Source organism: Mus musculus, chromosome 15, assembly GCF_000001635.26.
Source record: "Mus musculus strain C57BL/6J chromosome 15, GRCm38.p6 C57BL/6J".
NCBI lineage: Eukaryota > Metazoa > Chordata > Mammalia > Rodentia > Muridae > Mus > Mus musculus.
The window spans coordinates 19238465-19254059 of record NC_000081.6 but is presented as its reverse complement, the minus strand read 5'-3'; positions in this window follow the sequence as shown (position 1 = coordinate 19254059).

Below are 15595 nucleotides of genomic sequence, written 5' to 3'. Positions count from 1 at the left end.
ACAGACAGAGACAGACAGAGACAGAGACAGAAATACAGTCAGAGATATGACTTTAATACATCAGTCTGATTTGTGTTTCTTAAAAGATACAGTAAGGGTTCACATGGAACAGAGATAGACTGATTGAAAAAGAGATAAAGCTGTGTTGAATATTTGCTGACTAAAGAAAGAAACTGAATAAAAAAGGAAAATGGTATGAATAATGAAATTATTTCTCAAAAGAAAAAGAAACATGATGGCAGTCTGTATTTTGAATTTTAAATCTTTGAACCAAAAAATTTCAAAAATTAAACCTCGTCACTTAGGAGCAAATGAGAATTTAAGGCCATTGTAGGCTAAATACCAAGTCTTTGAGTATATACAAGTACATGTACATATACATATGTACATGAACATATTTGTTTATATGTGTGTATATATATATGAAAATATAATTATAAAAAGTAAAAAATATAAAGTAGGTAGGTAGATTGATTGATTGATTGATTGATTGAGATATATGGCTATATACATGTATTATGGTTCATGTCCTCATGTTTCATAGTGACTCCTGTGTGTTTCAATTTGTTCTAAAAATCATGTACAGTCTAGAAGAAATGGAAATGAATCAAAGCCAGAGAACAAAACAAAACAAAAAACTGAGGTGACATATCATTTGCAGTTTATGCTTTGAGCAAAGCAGTGATTCTTAATTCATTACAAATGAAAAAGAATGAAGTAGGGAAGTTAATTCTTAAATTTATTTGTTCGTTTTAATTATTCACGGTGGTACAGCTATGACTTCCCAGTACTCAGGAGACCGAGGCAAAGGATTTAAGGTTTAAGCACAGCCTATGTGTTGAGATTAAGCTAGCCCTTGCTCTAAACTATACAATACTGTTTAAAATGGTGATTGGGGGTGGGGGGGCTGTACTTCTCCTAAGACAGTATGTCTTTCAAGCAACTTCTGAGCCAGTTTTGAAGGTAAACAAGAAATGACACAAACGGTCCAGCAGCAGGCGAGCAGTACAGAATGAAAAGTGACTTATTCCTGTCAGCAGAAAGGGCTCTTCTACAGATGTATTAGGGTGATGTGAGACTGTAAGGCACATGGAGAAAAATCATATCGCAGAAACCAGGCCCACGAATGTATTAGACAGGATGGAATAGGGAGAAGGTATAACTCTCTCACTTGAACTGTTTTACAATGAACACTTAACATTTTCATGGCAAGGACGTTATACAGATCTATGGTCTATCACCTGTCTTAAGAATCAGCAGGCAGTGGCGTTCCAAATTGGCCTAGGATTTTATCACAGTTTGTCCTCCTTATGTGGATAGAGTCCCCACAATTGCCTGACCTCTACTGTCGCCTGATCAGCTATACTGTGCTGAACCCACTTCCTGTCTTTCTAACCTACTTCCGCTCATTTTTCTCTGCACATGGCCTCGCTCTCTAACCCAAGTTCCCGGTGGCCTGATCTCTACATTAGCAGCTTCTCTTTTGCCGCTGCTGCTCTGCCTTGATTATCTTACCAATGCCAATTCCACTTCCCTTCCTCTGAGCCCACTTTTAAAACCACTTGAGCTCTTCTGTAGACTCTTTAACTTTATTGATTCTACAGCCAAATATAGAGATATGCTTACAGTGTCCAGAGTAACGTGTGATGTGAGCCTTAATAATCGGATTGGGAAACAGTAGGCTTCCATATGATCCACCCTTCCTCTAGGTTACCCATTCACCGTCTCTCTGATTTACCTTTTACTTCTCTGACCCTTCTTATGCCTATTTCCAAGTATTCCACATTTCCACCTCTGTTTTCCTCTAATCCACTCTCGCTCCTCCCTTAATATATTTTCCCCAAAGTCCTATTTCGAGTTTCCTGGCATCTATTAGTGTTCTAAGTTAATCATACAAACAAGATATTTGAAGCCAGAATCAGTGGGTAAGAGAACACTCTTCTTCTTAACCCTGAGTGAACACCCTTGGTCAAATCACAAATTGTCTTCCATAAGCAGGTCATAACTGTAACTGTTTAGACTTGTTTATTTGAACTGGAATCCTCTACAGAGACCTGGAGAAAAGGGGTCATGCACGATGGGAGGCTGACAAAAGAGAGGAGTCTTTAATGGGTAGGAACATCATAAAAACAGGAAATCAATAGTGAGGAAAGCAAAGCTCAAATATGGATGGCAATAGGTTCATTGAGAATATAGAATTCAGTGGCAGAATAAACTGAAAATAGGATATTTGAAGAAATTGCTTGGGCACATACTACTTTATAAGCTATCTTTAAAATAATTAACAACAATGCAAACGATTTTGAACAGATACCACACATGAGTAATTCTGACTTCAGAAAACAAGTACTTAAGCAAATTACAATACCAGGTTTCAAATATGTCCTTAGAAATATGTTCCAGATGCTTTTCATAAGCAATACCAATATATACATTACTCTTTATTTCTGATGAGAATTAGATGCTTGCAGCCAACTGAGCACAGGGACTCCAATGGAGGAGCTAAGAGAAGGACTGAAGGAGATGAGGGATTAGCAGCCCTATAGGAAGAACAATAATATCAACCAACCAACACACAGAACTCTTAGAGATTAAACCATCAACAAAAGAGTACACATCAGGGGATCCATGGCTCCAACTGCATATGTAGCAGAGGATGGACTTATTTGGCATCGATGGGAGGAGAGGCCCTTGGTCCTGTGAAGGCTGGATTCTCCAGTGTAGGGGAATCCCAGGGCAGTGAGGTGGGAGTCAGTGAGTGAGTGGGGATGGGAAACTGGAAATGGGGCTGAAAATGTAAATAAAATATCCAATAAAAATTTTTAAAAATGATATTCATAATATCACGATGCCAGAAGTTACGGGGAAAGAAAAGATGGTAACAGTCTTCCAAAGCTTTTGACCTTCCTGTTACAATACTAGCTTGAGATTTGAAAGATGCTGCTTACTGATATAATGGTAGAATGATTTTTATTGAAGTAACTAACTTTTTTCTGATAGAATCTGAGGTCTTCCATATAGAACAGAGCTCATGAACAGTAATGGAAGGGCCATGTGAAACAGTACAAATGAACAGAATACTTTGGTTATCTAAGTGGACACAATGTCAAGCAGCCTCCTGAGTGTTTGTTTATACCCACAGACTAATGTCATGCTTTGTTTTTTTTTGTTTGTTTTTTGTTTTTTGTTTTGTTTTGTTTTGTTTTGTTTTTTTGGTTTGTTCATTAGCTTGAAAAAAGAAGGAATAGGATCCTCAGTTGAGAAAATGCCTCCATCAGTTTGCCAGTAGGTCTTTTCTTACTTCATGATTGATGTGAGAAGGGCCAGCCAAGTATAAGTGTTGCTTCTCCTAGGCAGGTGGACCTAGAAGATAGAAGAAAGCAAATCGAGGGAGCCAGGATAAGGAGAATTAGCCAACAGGCAGCACACTTTCATGGCATCTATTTCAGTTCCTACCCCATGTTCCTTCCTTGTGCTTCTGCTCTGCTTTTCCTCAGTGATGGATTATTGCCTGGAGGTGTAGCCATGAAGAAACTGTCTCCTCAACAAGTCCATTTGGTTCATGTTCTTTATCATGTCAACAGAAAGCTGACTGAAATGACTGGTGCAGTCCATGGCCTTGATCAAAGAAGCCTCACTTTTCAGCAAATAATGGTTAGTGCAGAAGTGGGTGACCAATCAAGGTGCTGAGAACAAGAGACCTGTGAGTAGTCTCATATATACATACATATATTATATATGCATAAAATTTCCAAAGAATAAATTTATCAATTAAAAAGTGAAACACAAAATGATGAAAACTTTAATAATTTCTAAATATATACCAAAATAAAGTACTCTACATTAAATCTAAATAATTTTCTCATACACAAAATGCTAAAATAAAAATGGAAAATGTTTGACACTTTCAAACATCATATTAGGTCCAGAATGGAGATAATCAGGGCACAGTTGCTAAGCAAGGGGTAATGGGAAAATTGTTGGAGGCTGTTAATGAGGGAGTTGGCAGAGAGAACCAGGGGGAGGGAATAAGAGGAGGAGCAATAAATAACAATATGGATATTTGAAGATATATAGAATCATTATTTTATGTTTTTCTAAAGTACATAGGGTACAAATGTGTATTTGCCTGCATAAATAAATAGTTTAGTTATCACACTTAAGTGGTAATGCTGTTCTAAAGGACTATTAGCTCTCTAATAAAAAACTCCAATACCCATAGAACCACAAAACAATATAGGTTATTGCTGTTGCCTTTGGCTGATTCGTAGAATTTGAAGGTAAGGCCTTACTGCTGAAGACACTGAGTCATCCGGGCACAGTACTCAGAGGAAGAGAGCTAGAACTGACATGGAGGACTCCGAAGTAGTAGCTCTCAGAGTACCAGAAGGTGCTCTACAAGCTGCCAAGGGGAAGAAGCAATCCACATTCCAAGCATTCTGTAAATCCTACGAAGCACAACAATGACTGGCCCGACAATTTATCAACAATGGTGAAATAACGGCACTTTTATCTTGGGATAACAAAAGGCTGTATCGTTTTATTACAGTCTACTCAAAAAAAGATGTATGTCTGTTTATGCAAACCTAACTAACTACCTAGAGAAGTTACAGATCTAACTCATAGGACAACCTACTACTGCCAGTTCAATATAATTTCTGTTTCCTATTTACTTATCCTAATTCTCCCATATGATTCCCCCATTTGACTATAGATCTCAACCCTCATCCAAGAAGCTCATTTTTGGAAAAACTTGAAACTATGGCTGAAATGCACAACTGTTAAAAGTTCAGAAAACCAGAGATTGTGAATTGTCCAACCCTAACTGATATATCTCTACTTTAACCCCTTAATTTAAGGTTTAGGAGTTCAGATGTCTGTTGATAGACCATGTTCCATACACAGCAGTTTGTTTAGCTTTAGAAGGCACCTGTGAACTCTCAACAATATGACTGGGTGAGAAGGATAAGCAAAATAACATAAGTTGATATCCCAATGAAGGTAGAGAAAATTCCATAGGGACCAGCTCATAAGAGAAGAAATACATGACATCAATTTCCCTTGATAAAGTGAGTCAGGTGCCTTCTAAAATTAATTACAACACAGCCAAGTGGTCAAACATCATTCCTGAACACATATACATTCAAACAAAGCTAAATAAACTCAATGGTTATATAAATGTGTGTGTGTGTGTGTGTGTAAACAATAGTAATTATAATAGTAATTGAACAAGAGTAATTGAAAACAATAGTAATTGATGAAGAGATTGTGAATTTGGGAGTGGAGGGGGGAGGCAAGACATGGAAGAGATGTGGATGATACAGATAAACTGCCAATGTATGAAAATCCCCCCATCATTAACAAATAAAGAAGTAAGGTAATATACTCAAAAGTATCATAATATATTAGTAGAGGAAATAGCAGGAAAAAAAAACTTTCAAAAGAATTAAGGGCCAGAATCTGTGTCTTTAAAGGGATAGACTCATAATTTCATAAGCATATTTAAAATAAGGCCTGGCCATTGTTCTTTTGTCTTGGAGAAAATCTGTACAAACAGTAGTTTAGAGAAAAGTTAAAAGAACAGGTTCAACAGTCAAGTGTAGAAAATGGAAGAATTATCACACCTGTAGTCCTCATTATATCACACCTGTAGGTGATATGTTTCATGGAGGGACAAATAATTGCAGGTTAATTGCTGATCCATTAAATGAATGTTCCATGCATTAGTTTATTAAAATTTTCAATACTATTCAAACTTATTTTCACAGTTTCAAAACTTTTGAATAGCATTGAATAAAAATAATTGAATAATACTTCCAATAATGATAATAAACAATCTAAACTTTTAAAAAATTATAAAAATTCAGTTTTCAGTATTCAGTTTTAATGTTTTCCATAACATGACCTAGTATAGTCTGTCCATGATTACTACACATTTTAAAACAGACTTTGAATGAATTAAATTATTTATCAAACATTTATTTGTATTAACCAGGATTTCCTTCAACTGTCGGTGAATGCAACTGCTATGGAAATTTCCAAAGACAAAATTATTAAAGAGGATGATAGATTCAAGTAAACCTATTAAAAGTTTGTATTGGGGAAAAAATAGAAGATGAGTTTTCCCTGTTAACATGTGACTGCATGCAGACTTTGTCTTATGCCTATAATATCAATTTTCTATTAAAATAGCCTATCAGATGCAATGTTAATCTGTAAGTCTGTGTAGCCTATCCCAGCCTGAAGCGGGCTGGTACAAACCTTGTTGCCACTGAGGTGGAGCCACCTGTGGTGCAGCTTTCCAACTTGGCTGGCTTCTTTTGAAGTGACAACTGCCCTGAGATTCTGCCACCTGCCAAGAGGCTGAATCTGTCTTCCTGAGAGATGGCCAGCCTGGCGATAGAGTGCTGACAGAATGGCTCCAGGAACCAAGAGTGGAACTGGCGACTTACTGCTAACAGCCCTGGCGGACTAGTGCTAACAACTTGGCAACAAAACATCAAGAAGCTTGGTGTGGCAGGGGATGGGCTTCCCCCCTTTATAGGCACAGACTGTTAATAAACATTGAGCCTTGAACAGGGAATCATCTTGGCTCCATTATCTTTCTCGCTGTCTTAAGTCTCTTTTAGCTCCAGCCTGCCTCCCAGGTGTACCTGGTCCTTGTAAGCCACAGGTCGGGTCAGCTTGCTACAGATTGGCTTCCAGGCCAGGGACCTGAGGAACGGCAGGAGATTCTGAGGGAACACTGCTTCCTGTGGAGCTCCAAGAGAAGGGAAGAATCAGAGGATCATATCGGGCACAGTGAGCAACAGGTATTTATGCCAGTGCTGGTTTTAAAGTTCATTTTTTAAAGTGTTGCTGGAGGTGCAGTAGGATAAGGGCTAAGGTTGGAACAGTGCTGGCCCTGCGCTGGGTCCACTTAGGTTTAGCAGAATTCAAGTCTAGAAAATTCCAGACAGGTGGTTGTCTGCGTTTTCAAGGGCTGCTTCAGGTGAGAAGGATAGGGTTTCAAGAACAATTGTTAGAAAGCTTTTTTAGATAAGATAGATTCTTGTTGCCCATGGTTCAGGGAAGAAAAAACTTTAAATAACAGAACCTGGGAGAGAGTTGGAGAAGCTTTGAAAAACACCCAGGCAGATAATTTCACCCTTTGCCTCTGGGCGCTGGTAAAAGATGCTATTGAAATGGAGATCTCGAAGGGGTCAGATAGTACTCAGGCAGAGCTTGAAGAATCTCAGGAAGAGCGCCTGTCAGAGAGGACTTTCTCAGAAAGGGGCCCTCTCAACCCTAAATCAGAAAGATATTGAGACTCTGATGATGAGCTAACTTTAGATAAGGAAGATCACTCAGAAAGAGGAGCCGCCAAATATTTTGATGAGGATTGGCCTCCTCGCAAGTCTCCTGCTCCATCTATGGCCTCTGCTATAGGAGATGCTACTCAAATGGACATGCAACTAAGTAAATTAGAATTTGAAATTAAGATGCAGAAATTGACTAATGAGCTTCTAGAGCTAAAAAGGATGTCAGATACAGGGAAAAACAACTCTTCTGAAATGTACCAAGCTCTGCTAGAAAGATAAAATTCAATGGCTTAATGATGTTCCGGTGTGCGTTGATCAGTGGTCTTTACCTAAAGAGAAAATAGAATCCACCTCTTCACTAGTGCAGGAGCAATTAGAGGCAGGACATTTAGTAGAATCTCAGTCTCCTTGGAATACTCCTATTTTTGTTATCAAGAAAAAAATCTGGTAAATGGAGATTGTTCTAAGATCTAAGAAAGCTTAACTGGACCATGAAATCTATGGGAGCTTTACAACCTGGAGTTCCATCTCCGGTAGCCCTCCCTAAAGGATATTATAAAGTTGTGGTAGATCTGAAGGATCTTTACTATTTTCTTTACTATTCCTTTACATCCTGAGGATTGTGAAAGATTCGCTTTTAGTATTCCTTCTATAAATTTTAAAGAGCCTATGAAGGGATATCAATGGACAGTTCTCCCACAGGGCATGGCTAATAGTCCTACCTATGTCAAAAATTTGTGGCACAAGCCATTCAGCCTGTGAGACAACAATGGCCTATGATTTACATCTTACATTACATAGATGATGTTTTGATGGCAGGGGGGGAAAAAAAACCCAGGATTTGCTTTTGTGTTTAGAGACTTACAAAAGGCTTTAGCTGATAAAGGACTACAGATAGCTCCTGAGAATATACAAACTCAGGTTCCTTATAATTATTTGGGTTTTAGACTTACAAATCAAGCTGTTTTCCCCCAGAAAATAGTTATTCGCAGTGACAACTTAAAAACTTTAAATGATTTTCAAAAATTGTTAGGTGATATTAATTGGCTTCGCCCCTATTTAAAGCTTACTACAGGGGAATTGAAACCTTTATTTGGTATTCTTAAAGGGAGTTCTGATCCTACCTCCCCTAGATCGTTAACCTCAGAAGGATTGCTGGCTTTACAACTAGTGGAAAGAGCCATTGAAGAACAATTTGTCACTTATATAGATTACTCTTTGCCTTTACATCTGTTAATTTTTAATGTGATCCATATGCCTACAGGATTGTTGTGGCAAAAGACTCCTCTAATGTGGATACATTTGAGGATTTCTCCTAAATTTAATATCCTACCATATTATAAAGCAGTAGCTCAGATGATCATACTTGGAAGGAAGCAGGCACTAACTTATTTTGGCAAAAAGCAAGATATCATTGTTCAGCCTTACAGTGCAGAACAAGATACTTGGCTGAAGCAGAATAGTACGGTTTGGTTGCTAGCTCAAATAGGATTTTTAGGAACTATAGATAATCATTATCCTCAAGATAGGTTGGTAAAATTTTTAAATGTACATGAGGTGATATTTCCTAAAATGACTTCCTTACAGCCTTTATATAATGCTCTATTGATTTTTACTGATGGCTCCTCCAAAGGGCGAGCTGGATATCTTATGAATAATCAACAAATAGTCATAGAGACTCCTGGCCTCTCAGCTCAGTTAGCAGAACTGACAGCAGTACTGAATGTCTTTGAGTCTGTAAATGATGCTTTTAATATTTTAACTGATAGTTTATATGTTACACAATCAATTCCCTTATTGGAGACTTGTGGTACGTTTAACTTTAATACGCCAGCAGGATCTCTGTTTACACAATTACAAAACATCATTCTTGCCCGAAAACATCCATTTTGTATTGGTCATATACGAGCTCATTCTGGTCTTCCTGGACCTTTAGCTGCAGGCAATGATTACATGACTGGGCTCTGGTAGCAGAGGCCTTAATTTCAGATCCTGTCACTTTGGCTAGACATGATCATGATAAATTTCATCTCTCTAGCCATACCTTAAGGCTCAGACACAGGATCACTAAAGAACAGGCAAGAATGGTTGTAAAACAATGCTTTAAATGTATTACATTTTCTCCAGTGCCGCATTTAGGAGTTAATCCATGAGGTCTTATGCTTAATCACATTTGGCAAATGGATGTAACTCATTATGCAGAATTTGGAAAATTTAAATACATACATGTTTGTATTGACACTTGTTCAGGATTTCTTTTTGCTTTGCTACATACGGGAGAGTCCTCTAAAAATGAAATTGATCATTGTTTAGAAGCCTTTAATGCTATGGGATTGCCTAAACTCATTAAGACAGATAACGGGCCATCCTATCGTAGCAACAATTTTACTTCATTTGTTAAGGAATTTGGTATCAAACATAAAACTGGAATTCCTTATAACCCCATGGGACAAGGAATTGTTGAAAGTGCTCATCACACTCTGAAAAACTGGCTTCTTAAAATGAAACAGGGGCAGCTTTACCCCCCAAAGTCACCAAAAGCACATCTTGCTTTTGTCTTGTTCCTTTTAAATTTCTTGCAAACTGATGTTAAAGGTCAGTCCGCAGCAAATCGCCACTGGCATCCAGTTACTTCCAGTTCTTATGCCATGGTTAAATAGTGGGACCCATTAACTAATTCGTGGAATGGTCCAGACCCTGTTTTAATCTGGGGAAGAGGTTCTGTCTGTGTTTTTTTCACAAAAAGAAGACCAAGCACGAAGGCTGCCTGAAAGACTGGTTCGTCAAGTGGACACAGATCCTGAATCTTCTAGTATGTATGATTTTAACCTCCTTGATAGCTAAAAATCCTTTCTACCTGAAAAAGTTAACTTGGAGCACAGCCTCCACTTTCAGAGAATCTCTGGCCTTTCTGCTAATTCTCAGAGCCAACTTCCCCCACACCAGGAGGTCAGAGTCTGAGCTTTATCATTGCTACTTTGCAACTGAATAAAGTACCTGGGCTTTGACAAAGAAGCTTTTATCCTGTTGCTTTTCACTGTCCCTGCTTTGTTTTTCAAGCAAGCGTGCAGCCTCACCTCCAGCAAGCAGAGGTAGCAGAAATGAATTAATATGAAGAAGCATATTCAGTATATATTGTGGCTTTAATCTGATTTGGGAATAAGGTGTGCTATGAGGACCAGTTAGTTAATGACGGGCAACCAGATTTCAGAGCCATATTAATCTAAGACATAGATATATGCTGAGAGGCCGTGGTTTGTTAATAATACACCACAGAGCTGTGTTTGTCCAAAATAAACACAAATAAGCTGCATATATTCTCCTTGAAGGATAAGAATGGCTTGGGAAAATCTGAGATCCTAAAACGGGCATGGTCACCAGCCACCATAATTCCCATGCAGGACTATGGAGCATTAATAAATTTTATGCCTCAGTCCAGCTATTTTTATTATATAATCAGGGAGGAATTGTAGCCTCCCCCAGCCTGAAGCGGTCTGGAGCCACCTGCAGTGCAACTTTCTAACTTGGCTGGCTTCTTTTGAAGTGACAACTGCCCTGAGATTCTGCCACCTGCTGAGAGGCTGAACTTGTCTTCCTGAGAGATTCCTGAATAAGTGGCCAGCCTGCCGACTAAGTGTTGACAGAATGGCTCCAGGCACCAAGAGTGGAATTGGTGACTTACTGCTAACAGCTCTGGCAGACTAGTGCTAACAACTTGGCAACAAAACATCAAGAAACCTGGCATGGCAGGGGATGGGCCTCCCCCCTTTACAAGTGCAGACTGCTAATAAACATTGAGCCTTGAACAGGGAATCATCTTGGCTCCATTATCTTTCTTGCCGTCCTTTTCAACCCCAGCCTGCCACCCAGGTGTACCCAGTCCTTGTAAGCTGGAAGTTGGCTTGCTACAAATCTGTATAAATTTGAAACAGAGTACTGTATCAATTACACTAAAAGTAAACCTCTAAGATCTGTTGAATTTAATCAAGAAAAATCTAGTGTTATGTGTATCTATCATAAATTTATTCTTTGAGAATTTCATACAGTATGTTTTTATTATAAACTTTACTATCCCCCATAATCCTTCCAAGTATTCCCCTCTTTATACACTAAATTTCATGTTTGTCCTGTCTTAGAATAAAGCAAAAACCATTTTAATAGTAGAAAACCACTAAATACATGTGTTGGGCATCCACTTATGAGCATGGCCCTCTCCTGGAGTGTGGTTGATATCCACAGTGGCATTCCATTGGAGAACATTTATTTTCCCCCACCCAGCATATATTATTTGTGACTAACTTCTTGATTGAACATGGGACTCTATGCTCAGGTACCCTCCTTTATACTGGGACTTTTGAGTGCCTTGCATTTGTATGGGTCTTATGAAGGTTATTGCAGTCTCTACTTAATATGTGCATCAGCATACGTGACTATGTATCCATTAACTTCTGTTAAAATAATCCATGACCTCTGATTCTTAATTTTTTTCCTGCCCCCTCTTCTACATAGGTTCCTGAACACTGACGGTAGAGCTGTGACAAAGGCTGAATGCTCCAAAGTCCCTCACTCTCTGCACATTTTCCAGATGTTGGTGTCTTTAATTACCATGCATTTCAAGAAGAATGTTCTCTGACACTTGGTGAGTAACGCACACAGAAGTATGTCCTCATTAGGCATTTTATTTCTGTGTTCTTAAAGCAGAATAATAATGATAGTAGTAGTAGTAAGTAGGGTTTTCACTGGGCCAATGATTCATCTAGTCTCAGGTGCTGACCCTCATTAACAGAGGCCCTTGGTCCTGTGAAGGCTCTATGCCCCAGTCGGGGGGGGGGGGGGATGCCAAGGCCAGGAAGTGGAAGTGGGTGGGTGGGTAAGCAGGGGGAGGGGGAGGGTGTTTTTTGGAGGGGAAACCAGGAATGGGGATAACATTTGAAATGTAAATAAAGAAAATATTCAATTTAAAAAATAAAACAAAACAACATCATCATCTATGGGCTTCATGTCATGGCTTTAGCCTTAAATCCAATCAAAAAGTGGTTGGTTGTTCCAGTAATATTTGTACCACTGTGGCTACAGTGAGACTATTTTGCAGGTAAATTATTATAACTCAAAGGGTTCATAGCTGGGTGAGATTAATGACAAATGTTCTTATGAAGTAGAATGTGCATTACCTTTTAGCACTGTGAATGCTAGCCAATAAGAGTGAAGCTTACAGTTGAGGACCCACACAATTTCTCCATATTCGATGCTTTTAATATGTGGGGAGTACTTAGTTTCAAATGAAAGAAATACAATTTTGTTTATGAATCCATAAGCCTGCTTTTGGAGAAGAAAAATAACAGAATTTCAGGAAAAAAATTAGGACACAATTTGATTTTCCTCAAAATTTTAAAGCAAAGCTGATCAGAGATATTATCACAGGATAATAAGGTGTAAGCCAAATGAAACTTCAAAGTTTATTTGTATGTGTGTGCGCGTGTGTTGTTGTTGTTGTTGTTTATCTTCATTATTATAAAGAAGGCATTTTGTGGTAAGGAACTTTGTGGCTTGCTTTTGTGCACATTTTTCACGAACAAATATGGTCACTTACAGAAAAATGCCACTGAAGAGGTGAGACATTTGCTTTGTGCTGTGCTTTGTTTAGGCACTATTAGTGTCAGAAAACAAACCAATTTCTTTAAATTGTAACCTTTTGAAATAAAGCTCCTTTTGGACAGACTGCCTCAGAAATATAAACGATTAAGTTGAGTGGGCAAATGTACCCTGGAGAAATCAGCTTCTCTCCTGTATCCTCAATAGTCGCTTTCCTTGCTCTTTACTTTTGTAGCAAACTAGATTGGAACCAGCAATCCCTCATGTTCTCTGTGTTAAAGAGTTGAGAGCTGTCTTACTGTCAGGTAGTCAGCAAAAAAGCTGTACAGATTGGATTCTACTGAGAAACTCCCTCCTCAATCTTAATCAGAGATAAGGTTTCCACAAGTCTGGGCTGACATCAATATTTACCCTAACATCTGGACAATTGTCTCCATTAACCACCTTGTAAGTATAGCTTTTGAACCAATGCAGAGTTACTTCAAATCAGACTAGAAGGAAAAGATGTCTAGACTCTCACTGTGGGAATCACAAAACACATAAATTATATTTCACACAGCACAGCTGGAAATGTTTGAACAAGTTGAGGGAAGTACATATCCTGTGCTCACAGAAATGAAAGCCTAAACAGACAGGCTATTCCTGGATGGAATCTATGTAGGCTTGCGGATATAACCAGATATGTGCCTGTGAGTTCAAGTGGCATTTATTGTGAGTTTAGTTTCTGATCTAATTTCTCTGAATTATTTAAAGTATCCCACACTGTGCTGATACTGATAAATAAGTAGAAATGTTTTTTTTAAAAAACCTCAAATTGTCTCCATCTTTGTCCCTTATAGTTGATACCTACATTATCCAAAAAAGGTTTCAGGAACCAATGTATATTCTTTTTATTAGGATTTTAATTTAGGGATGACAGTTTAATTGCCAGTTTATGCTAATATTGAATAAAGTATGATTAAGGATGTTCCTCTCTCTGTCACCTACAATGAAATAAAAATTAAAATGAGAAATTTTAAAGAGAAAAAGGTTTTCTTTCATTTTCTTTTAAAAATTGAGAATGACATTTAAATACTACATTATGTATAACAATAAAATTGAAATAAACTTCTACTATCTGTAACAATAAGTATCCGCAATGGTATACTTTCTACAATGTGTTACAGCATATACTCCTTATAAAAATATAAGATTTACGATGAACTATAAAGACATTAGTAAATATTTAAGTATGGTTACCTCATAAAAACTACTCCTTGAAAGTTTTCTCAATTTAATAAGTTCATTTTAGAAGTTTTGATTAATTAAATGATTTCCTTCTCATAAATATCTCATGAATATTATATTTCATTAATCTGCTTTATTAAATTTATTGACATGATTAAATTGTAATTCTATATTACATTCATGGTACAAATCTAATATTTAGCTACTGGCTTTACATTTACATAGGCTTTCATGTAGGTATCACCAAATTCTAGAAAAGAATGGCTAACAAAATGAGTGAGAGGAATACAGATATGCCAGAAAGGCATTTGTCCCAGTAAAACGTGAGAATCTTATAATCGCCAGGGTGGACAGAGAGGAAATTTGCTGTATCAAAGTCTAAAATATGCAGATGCATGTTCTGCTGCTCGTAGGGAAAATGAAACAAGTGCTACTTACTGCATTCCAATTTCCCCTCACTTAGCTGCATGTGCTGGATGCCCCTCTATAATTTAGAGGAAAATCTGTTTACTGAAGGGCAAATGTCTGTGCTGAAGTTTCAGATCACTTTTCTCTGAAACAAAAAAGAGCAGTATCTCCCTGGAACTTACCTTCTCCATAAGACAAAGCACAGTATTTTCTTCAAGTAAGGGTAGAAAGTATCAAGTGTTAGTACTCCAGATTGTTTTCCCCTTGGATTATATTTAGGTGATTTTAGCATAAAGCAAAATGAAAAATCACTTTTAAAATACAGGTAACCTAGCTGTGCTTGCACACACCTGCAATTTCACCATTCTGGGGTCTCTTTCTTAATTCTGCACTGCATAGGTATAACCCATTCTCTTTCCAATGATGATTACTTCCTGTGTAGAATTGTATGACTATTTAAAGAGATTAAATAACTTACCGAAGAACAAAAAGAAAAAAATTAGTATCAGAACCATTACATATTAGTTTTAAATAATGTATATCACTGGAGAGTAATTATGGAAAGTTAATTTTTAATACTTTAATCTCAAATGTACGATTGACTGGGAAGATATAATCAATTAGCCTTGAACTAAAGAGGAAGACCAATTCATAATTTTTACCTTGTATCTATGTGTGTATATTCTTACATTCTGAATAAAGTTATTTAAATCATATTCTTAAAATTTCTTGGGCCACTATCTCACAAAAAAAAAAAAAAAAAAAAAAAAAAAAGATGTCATCGAATGTAGCTGTCCAGCGGCCATGGATGAACTGGGTTTATCTGAACAGGTGGCTGGAGATGAAAAGGACAGAGGTGGTGAAAAGGATGAAGGCAAGTAAAGGTTCTGATCAAGGCTTCAAGTTTAATATTCAGCCCTGTGTTTATATAGGGAGAGCCCACAGACCCATCCATTGTTTCAGTCGGAGTATGTTGCGAAGCAAGCTCAGCAGGCAGTCTAGTCTGTTCCTGTAGGAAGATGCAGGAGCTACTGAAGCAGATGACTCCACCTAGGTCCCATTGTGGC